At 49.5% G+C, this 13,650-nt stretch overlaps 2 long non-coding RNA genes across 2 annotated transcripts; both read right to left on the reverse strand.

Moving 5' to 3' along the window:
* Nucleotides 1–6,999: 6,999 nt before the first annotated feature.
* On the reverse strand, nt 7,000–8,257 carry LOC146435773 (uncharacterized). The gene is made up of 3 exons (XR_014852846.1): nt 8,143–8,257; nt 7,384–7,830; nt 7,000–7,159 (listed from the first exon to the last, which is right to left on the reverse strand). It is a non-coding gene; the product is annotated as an uncharacterized LOC146435773 (long non-coding RNA).
* A 1,646-nt stretch (nt 8,258–9,903) lies between these two features.
* Nucleotides 9,904–11,561, reverse strand: LOC146435774 (uncharacterized). Its single transcript, XR_014852845.1, has 3 exons — nt 11,381–11,561; nt 10,678–11,124; nt 9,904–10,453 (listed from the first exon to the last, which is right to left on the reverse strand). It is a non-coding gene; the product is annotated as an uncharacterized LOC146435774 (long non-coding RNA).
* Between the last annotated feature and the right edge of the window lie 2,089 nt (nt 11,562–13,650).

A 13,650-nucleotide genomic window follows, 5' to 3' on the forward strand; every position in this document is an offset into this window, starting at 1 on the left:
TAGCTGGACCAGAGCAGCTCTGGGAACATGCATTATTTTATGCCCAGAGCAGCTGCAGGTCCTGCTGACACTCTGAGTCACACTGACCAAGGCTGGGAAAAAAAAATCCTTGATTCTTCTGCAAACCCAGCCAAACTCCCATCATCTTCCCCAGAGCCAGGATGTTACCCTGGGACTCTGTACAGCAAACTGCTCCATGCAGATGCATCTCTGATCTTCCTCAAAGCTCTGCTGGTTTTCCTGGGGCTGCAGATGGCTCTGGGATCTGTTGCTGGAGCAGGGCTGGAGCAAGTGCTCGAGGAAGGAGCCAAAAAACAGCCACTCCAGCTCGGAGGGATTTCTGTGGCTGTCCACTGGCTTTGCAGATCCTGCATCCCTCCAGAGCCTCCCTGCCTGGAGTGTGGGCAAGATCCACCAGGAAGCAGGGGAAGACAGCAGCGAAGTTCAAACCTGAGAGTGTTGCTGAGCACTGCTTGAAATTCCCTGGAGATTTCTAGGATGATGAGGGATGTTAACACCACCCCCAGCTTGAAGTCCACCTTTTCCAAGTGTCACTATTTCCCACACGATGAAAAAGAAAGTATTGTCTCTAATGTGTGGTGAAAAGGTCAAATCCACTGCCATTTGGGAGTATAATGCTTCCGACCAGAGCATTCCTGGGGAAAACATTTCCCAGAAATTTTTGAACGTTACCAATCTTGGAAAAGTACTGCTTGAGCCATGAATGGTGGTAATCAGAGGGGGAAAAAAAATTAAATAGGGCAGATGTCTTGTATGGCCACGAGATGGCAGTTGGAGCCTGGGAAGTTCTCTGCAGCCACAGTAGCTCCTTTGGAAAACAGAGTCATTTGCCAACCCAATCCACAGTTGGGAATATGCACCTGCACCGGGTTGGCTTTGAACATTTTGCCTGTGCTCTCCCAGCTCCGGAATATCTGATTACTCCTTTCATTTCCCAGCTCCTCTGAGCATTCCTCCATTAGTCAGTATCAAATAAATGGTTTTAAGCAACGTAATCCCTGTTGATAGGAAAACAGCAGTGCATCTGGTCTAACAGCACTGTTAGGATCCAGGCTGCTCCAACACCTAGTTCAACAGAGACCTGGAGCCAGACTCTCTGCCCACCTCATGCCACCACCACTCCTGTCTGCAATTTCTTCTGGAGCTGGGCTTTAAATGGCTGATTATGTGTGCTGTTCATCAATGATTGTGCTTCACTGCAGAGCAGACCACATTTCAGCAGCAGTTTAAGCAGGCCCCTGGATGCCCTTCATCCCTGCAATGCAATTTGGTTGATCTCTGGGTTCTGCAAAGCTCTGGCATGAGGAGATGCCCCCACCAAGATTTGGGAGAGCATTCACAAGAAGTTGAACAACACCTTGATGAAGGCAGTGTGAGGCCTGAGTTTTCTCAGCCTTGTTGAGATCCTCTCAGGGACCAGAGAAATGTGGACTGCAAAGTGGTGCCTTAGGGCAGAAATTAATTATCCTGGAAGAAGGAAGGAATGATCGCTTACATAGATGGATTTTAAGACTGTGGAAGAAGCACATGCAGTGGTCAAAGTAGTAAATTGGAAGTCCTGCTGTGAAGCCATTTGGTTTGGAGCCAGCCTACATGAGAAATGTCAATGCACTTGGCTGCTTTGCCCAGAAGTGACAGCTTGGTACACTCCATCCCCACCTTCCCCAGCTGTTCTGCATATGCCAATGCTGCACAGGAATCCTGCCCTTTGCATAATGGAAAGCATGCTAAAATTTCCATATTTCTGCCTGTGGGAGATCTTCACGTGGTGTTCAGCCATCGCTGCCCATCTTCACTCCCTTCCAGCTCTGGAATTCCATGCTGAGCTATTTTCTCCCACCTGAGGAGTTGGTAACCACGACAGAAGCTGAGAAATTTCTCAGCTGAGCCAGGTAACAGCACCTGCCACTTCAGAACCACTTTGAAGAACAAAGGAAAATAGCATTCACTTTGTAATTCCTGTTATTGTGCTGGTTGACACAACTGGAGCTAGAGGAGGATGGAATGATTCACCCACATCCCAGGCTAGGACAGACCCAACCCCTAAACCCTGGTACACCCCAAGATGACCACGTTGCCCATGATATCTCCTGCTAGAAGAAAACACCCCTGCTCCTCTCCCACCTTGCTTTCTCATGCCATGAAACATTTCCTAGGAACTCTCACATTTCTCACAGCAGCAGGAGGGATTTCTTGGCAATTGGGAGGTGCTAGGAAGGAGTTGCAGTGGGAATGCTGAGCAGAACATGGAGGAGATTGTTATGGGCCATGGAAAAAGGTGAAGAAACATCACAATGATTTCTGCACTTCTTAGGCAGTTTGGTTTGTGGGATGGCAGAGGTCACTGCTCTGGGTGAATTTTAGTGAGGTTTCCTCTTTCCAAAGGACCTAAGCTGATTTTATAGGATGGGAGAACACAGCCAGATCAGAGCTGTTCACTTCTCTTTTCCCTGAGCCATTTACAAAAGTTTAGACCAAGTTAAAGCAAAGATGAATTTTGGAGCCTGTGGGTTAATATTTTGCAGCTGCTTTTCTGAGGCTTGATCCAAGGACCAGCAACATTACCAGGCACCTTCCCTCTGACATCAGGGGGGCATTAGGGTGGGATTTATGCATTTGGGAGAGGTTTTCTAATAATTTATTTAAACACCGGAGAGAGCAGCAGTGATCCAAGTCAGGGTGAAAGTTCAAGATCAGAGCTCAAGAAGAGTGCCAAGGCTTGTGGGTTTGTGTGTTGTTTAGAAATGGGGCACTAACCTTGGGAAGGGTACAGTCCTCATGAGGAAGGCACAATTAAGGGACAATTCTCACCTCATTCTCACCTTATCTTCAAAGCTTTTGTATCCCAATGACTTCCCCTTGCTGTCCCCGGGGCTCTGTGGACTCTCAGGAGCCAGATCACAGAATCATGGGATGGTTTGAGTTGGAAGGGACCTTGAAGATGTTCTCATTCCAACTCTCTGCCATGTGCAGGGACACCTTCCACTATCCCAGGCTCCTCCCACCTGGCCTTGAACACTTCCAGGGACAGGGCAGCCACAGCTTCTCTGGATGACCTGTGCCAGGGCCTCAGCACCATCACAGGGAAGAATTTTTTCCTAATCAGGTCTCACTCTGATGGATTCACCTTGTTCCAGTCCCACTGTTTTCGGTGCATTGTCCATAACCATCAAGTTAACTGCCCAGGGAATGTCCAGCTTGCTGTGGGATGGGACACTGGAAAGGGAATGGGCCTTTGCTCTGCTAAAACAGACAGATTTTCTGACACTGTCAGGTCTCCCTCAGCAGCTACCAGGCAGACCTGTTCCATCACAGCAGTGCCTGTAGGTTTGAGCTCACAGGTCCACAGCAAGCTCCCAGCACTGCAAAACTGTTCCAGTTCTGCTCCACCAGGGCAGATGCAGTGAGAGGATCTGTGGGCTGTAACACCCCAAATACAACCTCTGCTAGAGAAGATCCAGTGAGAGACTGCTGGAGTTCTTCAGGGAAGCAGGGCTAGAACTAGGTGATCTTTAACATCCCTTCCAACCCAAACCATTCTATGATTCTTTTTGCTTTCCCATCCTGGCAGCATGGATTTGCCAGACCAGTGGACAAAAACGTGGAAGATCTCCCTGTTTCAAGACCAGGAGCATGCCATGAGTGGCTCCTTCATGAAACCTGCTCTCTTGCAGCTGTTGAGGCAGCTGAGTTCTCTTCAGACACAAACATCCATCTTGTTGGGATGTTGCTAATGCAGCCTGGCTCAGGGAAGCACTTGCACAACTTGCCAGCCCATCCCTTGGCCCAGTGCATGGAACTTGGGCTGCCATGGATCCTGTCAGACCAGGGACAGGCTCACAGCTGTGCCCCAGTTGTGTGGAGAACTCGGGATCATAAAATGAGCTGAAAACTGGGACACCCTGAGGGTTTGTTTCCATAGTCATCCCCAGCCATAAAAACAAGAGCTGTAATTTATAAACCCCATTCTCCAGATTTCTTTCTGGTAGATGTCTGGTTGTTTTTCTCATTGCACTCTTTCAGTTTTGGGGTGCCTGGTCACAAATTCCTGTGCATGGCATGGGATGAGTTTGTAGATCCAGGGTCTGCAGTGAGCAGGGCTCTGTCAAGCAAAGCAAGAGGCTGCTGAAAGCAAGAGGAGTAAAAGGCCGGGCTGGATGGGGCTTGGAGCAACCTGGGCTGGTGGAAGGTGTCCCTTCCATTTGGAATGAGGTTAACTTTAAAGTCCCTTCTAATATCCAAAGCTTTCTGTGAAACAGAGTCATTTCCCCTCTTGGGAAACCAGACCAGTTGATTTTTTCTCTGAAGATATGCCCTTTTATGCCACTTTCTTATCTCTTTCCATGAGCAATAAATAGGAAGATAAATCAGTGTTCTGTCTGCAGTGCCCATAGCCAGAGTGTGAAAAAGTCACCATTGTGATGATCCTTCGACCTCTGGAGCACAGAGCACTCCTGCCACCTCATGGACATCTCATGAACAGGGAGGAATTCCTCAAAAGGAAGAGGGGATTATGATGAATTTTTCTTCAAATCTATTTCAACAGTTGAGAATTTAGCTAAGTATTAAATAGATTAATTTTTTTTTTTTTGCCTTTTTGCAGGCTTTTGATTATGCAGTTTTCATAATGAACTCAGTGTGGTTGTTTCCGATTTGGCCCCTCAGCATCTGGCAGGGAGCCTGTGTCTGAATGTGAGACTTGCTGCATCCAGATTTGATTCCTTTTCCTTGGCACAGCTTTCCCTCCCGCTGATGGAAGCTTTAAAGAAAAAAAAAAAAATACCATGACATCTGAAACACTGCCAAAAAACATCAACATGCTTTCTGGCTGCCATCTATTGTGCAATGCAAACCTCTTAAGATTTAATATTTCTAAAACTGCGGTGCACCTGTTTGCAAGAAAAACTACCTTGTCACATGATGACATGTTTTTCCAAATCACTTTTAAAAATTTTTTATTTATTAGGTTTAGAGTGTGAGTTCCCTCCCGTTCCTCCCTCTTTTTTCCTTCTCCACCCCAAGATTTCTCCATGCAAAAAATCCTTCTTCCAAGAATTGTTATCTGTAATGACATGATGCATTTCCCACCCTCTGGTTTTGTCTGATTTTCAGTCATTACAGTGAGAGCTGCAACGACTGGTGCATTTATGCTATACCCAAGCACCAGATAAATCCCAGTTTGGCCCAACTGGGAGCCTGCCAGTGCCTGAGAGGTCACGTTGGTTCAAGCAGCTCTTCACTACCCATCACTGGACTGAAGAGGGCTCTGCTGTCTGGCCAAACCTCTCTGTCTGCCACAAAAGAAAGTTTCTCCTTCTGCTTGATTTTTTTCAGTTGTATTTCAAGGTAGCTTTCAGCTCCGTAGCTGCTTTGCTCGGGAGGGAATCTGAGACAAAGCTGGATGTTGCAGGTGGGCTCACGTAGGAGAGCTTGGAGTGAAGAAGTCTCCTGAGAAACAAGTGGCATCACTTCATTTTGCTCCCACCTGCTAGATCAAAGTATTGCTCAGAGATAACGTATCGCAAGTCGCCTTCCAGGTGTCACAGAGATAAGGTGCTTTGCTCAGGTTACACTTGCCTGTCGCTGGTCTTGCTGTCACTAGAGTGAGCACAAACAGCGTGTGATCATTTCAGGGATTGCTCTTCAAAGACCTTCTCCTAGTTTTCAGGAGGGTGGCAGCATGGTCTCACTTCCACCTCCCTTTGCCCAATTATTTTTCAGCTCTTCAGGGAGCAGAAGAGCTGGGTGCAAATTGGCTTAATTTCAGATCAGAACCAATTCAGCACTGTGGGTCTGGCTGAGTTCAAGAAGAACTTGCACAATCTACAATCTGGAAGAGCACATTTTATTGAAAGAACAGTAAAGCTGATTTGCGTCTTGTTTGTGGCCTTCTTCTTGATCATTTGCCTCAACATCGCTGCCTTCTGCCTAATTTTTGGCCTATACCTGCACACTTATAACCTGTTTAGTTACTTATTATTTAGTAATATCCCTCCTGCAACTTTTTCACACCACCTCTTGTAAGCCTCTTCTTGACTCCTCATGTCCTGTGTTTCAAATCTGGAATCCACTTGAGCTCTCCTGGCCTCTGCTCACTGGCTCAAGGCTTCTGTTGGGTAGATATTTCACGGCCCAGAGAGCAGGAGCAGCACTTCAGTAGCAGTGCAGAATGGAAATGTGTGTGCAGGACTAAAGAACAGCTTTCCATCAGAAAGGATCTCGGTGACAAGGAGCCCTCTGGTTTTCTCCTCCATGGAGCAGTTTGGATGCAGAGTGGTTTTGGGCTGCTCTCTGCTCCATGTTGTCTCCAAGATGATTCCCCATGACTTGTGCACAGTTCTGGGCATGACCAGCTTCTCCACTTGCCCCAAGGCAGGAGCACAGCCACGCTGGGGAGCCTCAGCTGCAGCACTGCAGAAAGCAGAGCCCAGCAGAGCATCAGTTCTGCTGCCAAATTCTCCTCAGCTCTGCAGCAGCAGCAGCAGCTGTGCAGCCTCACCCTCTGCCTGCCATCCCCACCAAGTGACACACCAGGGACACTCAGAGACACAGCGTTTGTGCAAACACCACCTTTATTGGAACTTGGCACTGACTGCAGCTCCCAGAGGGAATGGACTCTCCTGAGACAGGAGGGCAGTCAGTGTCATTTTCAAATAACAATCAAGGAATTTACACATTTGAAATATAACATTATAATTATCATCATTCTTATAATACCAACTCATATGTACTGCTATAGAGGCCCTATTAATACATTAATAAACGTTATGTTAATCATGGAGAATATATAAAATGCATCAGTTATTAAAAAATATAACTTTTAAATTGAGGTTTCTTAATGTAATTCATTTTATCTACCATGAATGATAATTTTTATATAGCATATAGTATACTTGTAATATAATTATTTCATGCTATCATTATAACTGCAATGATATTACACAAGAGGATTATTTTACATTAAAGTTATTCAATTTTGAATAATACTGTATAAGAAAGTGATTTTCAAATAGAATAATTAGAATATTTAAATTATTCCTAAACTAATGGAGAATTTAAATCAAGCTGCATCTGTGTGGCCCGATCCTCCTCCAACTGGCACCATCCTCGAGCGAATGGAAGGCCTCTGCAGGGACAACTGTTAATAGATACAGTTAATATCCATCCAATGAAGAGGTAGAGTGAAGAGGTGCAGGGTCTGGCAGAAGCCCTGAGCCTCTGCCACGGCGCAGCTCTGTGCTCGGCAGCAAGTGGAGCTCTGTGCTGGCTGCTCACAGAGATGTGCAGCTCGCCTTGGCCAGCCCAGAGAGCATCTCCAGCAGCAAGCTTTGCTTCACACAGCCTAAAAGCTGCCCAGCTCACCTCCCTCATCCTTTTCTTCCTATTATAGATTTGAATCCATAAGGACACTTTGTTCTTTGCCACTTTCATGGTCCTCCACATCTGCTTGATCTCCCTGAATCCCTGCTGTAAGCGAAGCCTTCGTTGCTCGATTTCCAACCTGCGCCTCACAGCCTCTGCTCGAGCTCTCCTGGCCTTTGCTCTCTGCATCCTGGCTGCTCTTCTGCGCCAAAGGCAGAGACACAAAGGCAGGAGCAGCACATGAGCAGCCACCCAGAAGGGCAACTGCTGCAGCACGGCGGCCCAGAGCAGGGTTCCCCAGCCAGGGTCACTCGGCTCCGGCGTCGCCTCCTCCAGCTCCCCCACGTGCTGCCGCCATGCCTCCTCGTCAAAGCCGTTCACGGCGGGCTGTGGGAAGCAGAAGAGGAGCAGCAGAAACAGAGCCACGACCGATTTGGTCACCATGGTCTGCAGGAGGAGAGAGACAAGGGTTTCAGTGGGGCTACTTGTGGTGGGAGCTTGTGGTGGCTGCAGTGAGCACAGGAGGCGCAGGCAGGGAGGGCAGGAAGCACAGGGCCCCAGACACCTGGCAGGCAGCAAGGCCTGTCCCAGTGGCCCAGCAGCAGCAGCAGCAGCAGCAGCAGCAGCAGCCCCGTGCCCTGCCCAAGGTGCTGGCACCAGGGGCTGGCCCTGGAGGCAGCAAGGGGGACAATGCAGCCCCAGGTGTGACACCTCTGCCCCGGCCCTGGCCCAGCCCAGCCCCACCACCTGCACACTCACCGCTTCTTGCCGAGGCTCTGCTGGGGCAGCGCTGCCTGCAGGGGCCTTTTATAGCTGCCCCCATTGTGACATGTCCCCCCTGGTGTCACCTGTGCCACGGGCATCACAGCCAGGCCAGCCCTGCCCTTCGTCCCCGGGAACCCAGCTGAGCGACTCTGAGTGGGCCCAGCAATGAAAGCCCAGGCAGCCACCAAGTGCAGCCCTTCTGGGAGGGAATGAACCCCAGGGGCTCCCTTCACAAAGCAGGCAGAAGGCCCTCCCTTCTGACCTCTTGCAAAAGAGAAACAAATATGTTATATAAATTGTAACATGATACGTGGTATCAACTATGGAAGTGCCTGTGTTGCTTTCCCCATGGCGCTGGTTTTTCTATGAGTGGAGTGGGTGAGGGTGGATCAGTTTTTCCTGCTTGATTATTCGCGATTCTGCCCATCTAAGACCTCCCTGAAAACCACCCATTATTGGACATCATAGATAACAATGGTACCCAGATATCCTCCAGGCTCCTTTAGATCAATATTCAGCACATGGGTGGTTCCAGCAGAGACTTTGAGCTGCTTTGCACAACAGTAGTACCTGTGTGTTAGCAGGGCTTGGCTACTCGTGTTGTACCAGAACGCTTGAGCAAGGGGTAAGAACGTCCTGTCAATCTGCATCCAGGTGCTCCATGTTGCATGGGACACACGTGTGCAGGACTAAACACCTTTCCATCAGAAGGGATCTTGATGGCAAAGAGCCCTCTGGTTTTCTCCTCCATGAAGCAGTTTGGATGCAGAGTGTGGGCCAATGTAACCTTGGTGTCCTCCTCCTCCTTGGGTTCCCCTTGCAGAGCCTCAGCCCCTGCATTCTGTCATGGCCCCTGGGGAGGTGGGATATTCCCAGAGGAGAGTTTCCTGCCTTGTCCCCATTCCCCCTTCAGTCCCTGTGTTCAGGTGGGTGCAGAGAGGATGGATGGGGACTCCTGCCTGCCCTGCATCCTGCCTGCCTGTCGGGCCTGTCCCAGGGCAGCCCGGCTGTGATTCCAGTCCTGTGTGCCCCTGGCCCTGCTGGCCTGCCATCCTGCTCCCAGAGCCTTGTCCCTGGGCAGAGCCATTCCCTCCCCAGGCACAGCCCCGTGGAGTGCTCCCTGCTGAAGTCTGGCCTGGCCCCAGAGCAGGGTCCCCACTGTGGTTGGCCCTGGGTGGCTGTGTGTCCCCAGCTGGCTGTGCATGGGCAGCTGCCTCAGCTGAGTGGGATGCAGAGCTGCAGAGCCCATGGCTCTCTGCTGGCCACACACCAGAGCTCCCTGCAGGGCCTCAACACCCACCCTGTGCCCTCCTGCTCTGACGAACAAGCCAGGCCCTGCTTGCTGCCTTCATGGTGGCAATCCTGGTCCCAGTGCTCTCCAAGGGCTTCTCTGGGGACATCTTCCTGCAGCCTTCCAGGCCCTGCACAAGGCCCACCAGACACCTGCAGAACAGCTGTTTTCAAGGGCCTGGAGGGACAGCACCAGGGACAATGGCTTTTCACTGCCAGAGGGCAGGCTTAGATGGGCTATTGGCAAGGAAGTTTTGGCTGTGAGGGGTGTGAGGCCCTGGCATGGGTTGCCCAGAGCAGCTCTGGCCATCCCTGGATCCCTGCAAGTGTTGCAGTCCACGCTGGATGGGCCTTGGAGCAACCTGGCCTAGCCAGAGCTGTCCCAGCCCATGGCACCGGGGAAGAACTGGATGGTGTTGGAGGTCGTTGTGGACACTGACAGACACAGCATTTGTTCAAGTACCATCTTTATTGCAACTTGGCACTGACTGCAGCTCCCAGAGGGAACAGACTCTGTCAAGGCAGGAGGGCAGTCAGTGTCATTATGAAAAAACAATACCAAATTTTAAAATTTTCAATGAACAAATTATAGTTATAGTAATTCCTACATTTCCAGTTCCTTTCTATAATATTTTATATTATCTATTATTAAAAGGACAATGTTTATTTTTCTATAGAGGAGTAGGTAAAACTATTTGGTTATGATAAAAATACAACCTACTTCTAGTGGGGTCCCTTAATATAATTTGAAATAATTATTACTATTAATGATAATTCTATTATACAATACAATATATAATTTTTGTTGTAATAGAATTACTATTTGTTTTTCTTAGAATTATTATTATATTGTACAATAGTATTAGTAAAAGTTGGTTTTGTTTAAATAGAATAATTAGAATATTTAAATTATTCCTAAAATATTCAAGAATTTAAATCAATCTGCATCTGTGTGGCCCAATCCTCCTCCAAGAGGCACCATCCTCGAGCGAATGGAAGGCTTCCGCAGGGACAACTGTTAATAGATACAGTTAATGTCAATCCAATGAAGAGGTACAGGGAAGAGGTGCAGGGTCTGGCAGGAGCCCTGAGCCTCTGCCACGGCGCAGCTCTGTGCTCGGCAGCAAGTGGAGCTCTGTGCTGGCTGCTCACAGAGATGTGCAGCTCGCCTTGGCCAGCCCAGAGAGCATCTCCAGCAGCAAGCTTTGCTTCACACAGCCTAAAAGCTGCCCAGCTCACCTCCCTCATCCTTTTCTTCCTATTATAGATTTGAATCCATAGGGACACTTTGTTCTTTGCCACTTTCATGGTCCTCCACATCTGCTTGATCTCCCTGAATCCCTGCTGCAAGCGAAGCCTTCGTTGCTCGATTTCCAACCTGCGCCTCACAGCCTCTGCTCGAGCTCTCCTGGCCTTTGCTCTCTGCATCCTGGCTGCTCTTCTGCGCCAAAGGCAGAGACACAAAGGCAGGAGCAGCACATGAGCAGCCACCCAGAAGGGCCACTGCTGCAGCACGGCGGCCCAGAGCAGGGTTCCCCAGCCAGGGTCACTCGGCTCCGGCGTCGCCTCCTCCAGCTCCCCCACGTGCTGCCGCCATGCCTCCTCGTCAAAGCTGTTCACGGCGGGCTGTGGGAAGCAGAAGAGGAGCAGCAGAAACAGAGCCACGACCGATTTGGTCAGCATGGTCTGCAGGAGGAGAGAGACAAGGGTTTCAGTGGGGCTACTTGTGGTGGGAGCTTGTGGTGGCTGCAGTGAGCACAGGAGGCGCAGGCAGGGAGGGCAGGAAGCACAGGGCCCCAGAGACCTGGCAGGCAGCAAGGCCTGTCCCAGTGGCCCAGCAGCAGCAGCAGCAGCAGCAGCAGCAGCCCCGTGCCCTGCCCAAGGCGCTGGCACCAGGGGCTGGCCCTGGAGGCGGCAAGGGGGACAATGCAGGGTGTGACACCTCTGCCCTGGCCCTGGCCCAGCCCAGCCCCACCACCTGCACACTCACCGTTTCTTGCCGAGGCTCTGCTGGGGCAGCGCTGCCTGCGGGGGCCTTTTATAGCTGCCCCCATTGTGACATGTCCCCCCTGGTGTCACCTGTGCCACGGGCATCACAGCCAGGCCAGCCCCGCCCTTCGTCCCCAGGACCCCAGCTGAGCGACTCCGAGTGGGCCCAGCAATGAAAGCCCAGGCAGCCAGCAAGTGCAGCCCTTCTGGGAGGGAATGAACCCCAGGGGCTCCCTTCACAAAGCAGGCAGAAGGCCACCCACCCTATTCTGACCTCTTGCAAAAGAGAAACAAATATAATCAATTCTGTCAATTATAATCAATAATATCCACTATGAAAGCACCAGAGATGCCTTTGCGATGGCGCTGGTTTTTCTAGAAGTGGGGTGGGTGAGGGTGGCAGATGTGTGGGCTGATGTAAGCTCAGCATCCTCCTCCTCCTTGGGTCCCTCTTGCAGAGCCTCAGCCTCTGCGTTCTGTCAGGGCCCCTGGGGATATCTGGTTTTCCCCGAAGAGAGCTTCCTGCCTTGTCCCCATTTTTCCTATCCCATTGATTCCAAAGAGACATTTCCTAGGGGTGATGAGCAGCTGCAGGTGGGAATTTCCCAGTAGGCAACTCCTATTGCCAACAGAGTCTCCTGCGTGTCTAACAAGTTCAGTTTTGCAGAGCCCTGGGATGTGTCTGGGATGAACAGTGAACACATGGAGACCACAACAGCAATGCTCCTTGCCTGTTCCCTGCCCAGCCAGAGCTTTTCAGGGGGTTTCACAGCCCAGGTGAAATGCCCAGCTTGGCCTTTGAGTGTGAAGGGATTGCAGGGCAAAAAGCATTGGTGTAGCCATCGTGGTCTTCAGTGGCTGCTGCACCAGGGAGGCCATTGAAAGAAGGACACTGCTGCTCTTGTCAGAGTACTGCTGTGCAGGGATGTCCCTTGCCTTGCTGAGTCCCACATCTGCCTATCTTTTTGCCTGTGGTCTGAGGTCAGATGAATGCCATCTGCTCCCAACAGACCCAGCTGCTCCAAGGTAGATCCACAGTCACACAATCCAAACCCTTGAGTCTCCCCTGAGAAGTCAGGCATTCAGCTCTCCAGCTTTTCCCTGTCCATGGCAGGGGTTGGAACTAGCTGGAATTTCATGATTCTTTCCGACCCAAACCATTATGGGATTCTATGATTTCCCCATGACTGGCTTTGCTCCCCACAAAGACCTCCTATCTCCTTTCGTCCCCCCACCCATAGAGGGTGCATTTTGGTGCTGCTGCTGTTGCTGGGACAGGTTGGTGGATATTCTTCCTGCCATCCCATAGGTCTAAGCCTGACCCCTCTGTGAAGTCTTTGTCCCTGAATCAGTGCCTTCAAATGACAGTTATCTTCCCTCCTTCCTTTTCCATTCGGCACTTGAGTAGACACAACATTTCTCATCGTTTTCCACAGAACAGCACAGGTCCCAGTTCCCATATTGTAGAGCTCTCTGCCATAAATCAGCCTGATAGGTTTATTCTCTACGTAATGGGAAATTATGACAAATGCAGCTGTATAATCTAGTTAGTAACTCACCATAATGACTGCTTCTGGGGTGATTTATGGGTTTTGTCATATGTGAGCTTTCAGAACTTTAGAGATTACATTTTTCACACTTTTTTGTTGGAATCTCAGTTTATTAGACTTCACTACAGCATTAATCACTTGCAGTACAACCCTGGACTTCACAAATGTATCACATCAGCATGAAAAAGGCAGAGAAAACAAGAACTGTTGTGAATTAATGAGCCGGGTAACACATGTCTCACAACCAGTGATGAAACAACCTGTGTTCTTCTTCAAGCCGCAACAGAAAGCCCCAAAGTCTGGCTTTTTTTTTTCCTTTGATTTTTTTCCTCTTGCTTTTTTTTTTTTTCTTTTTTTTTTCTTCCACAAAACACAGGCAGCAGCAAAGAACTGAAACAACACAGCCAAGCTTGAAACCTGAAAGATTCGCAAGGCTGAATCTATCCTAGTTAATGGTGAAATGATGTGTGAATCTGTCCTAAATGTTCAAATAAAGAAGATTGATTCACAGCTATAATATGGTTTATAAGCAAAACACTGGGATTATATAGGAGAAATGCATGTGTCATGAAACAACCGATAAATCAGAGAGACAGTTCCAAGGTCTACTGTGAAGGTCTGGGAAATGTTCAGAGTTGCCATCTATGGAGTATGGTGCAGGATAAACTGGAAC

The sequence above is a fragment of the Lichenostomus cassidix genome, chromosome 5 (genome assembly GCF_008360975.1).
Source record: "Lichenostomus cassidix isolate B80296 chromosome 5, HeHo_3.0, whole genome shotgun sequence".
Classification (NCBI taxonomy): domain Eukaryota; kingdom Metazoa; phylum Chordata; class Aves; order Passeriformes; family Meliphagidae; genus Lichenostomus; species Lichenostomus cassidix.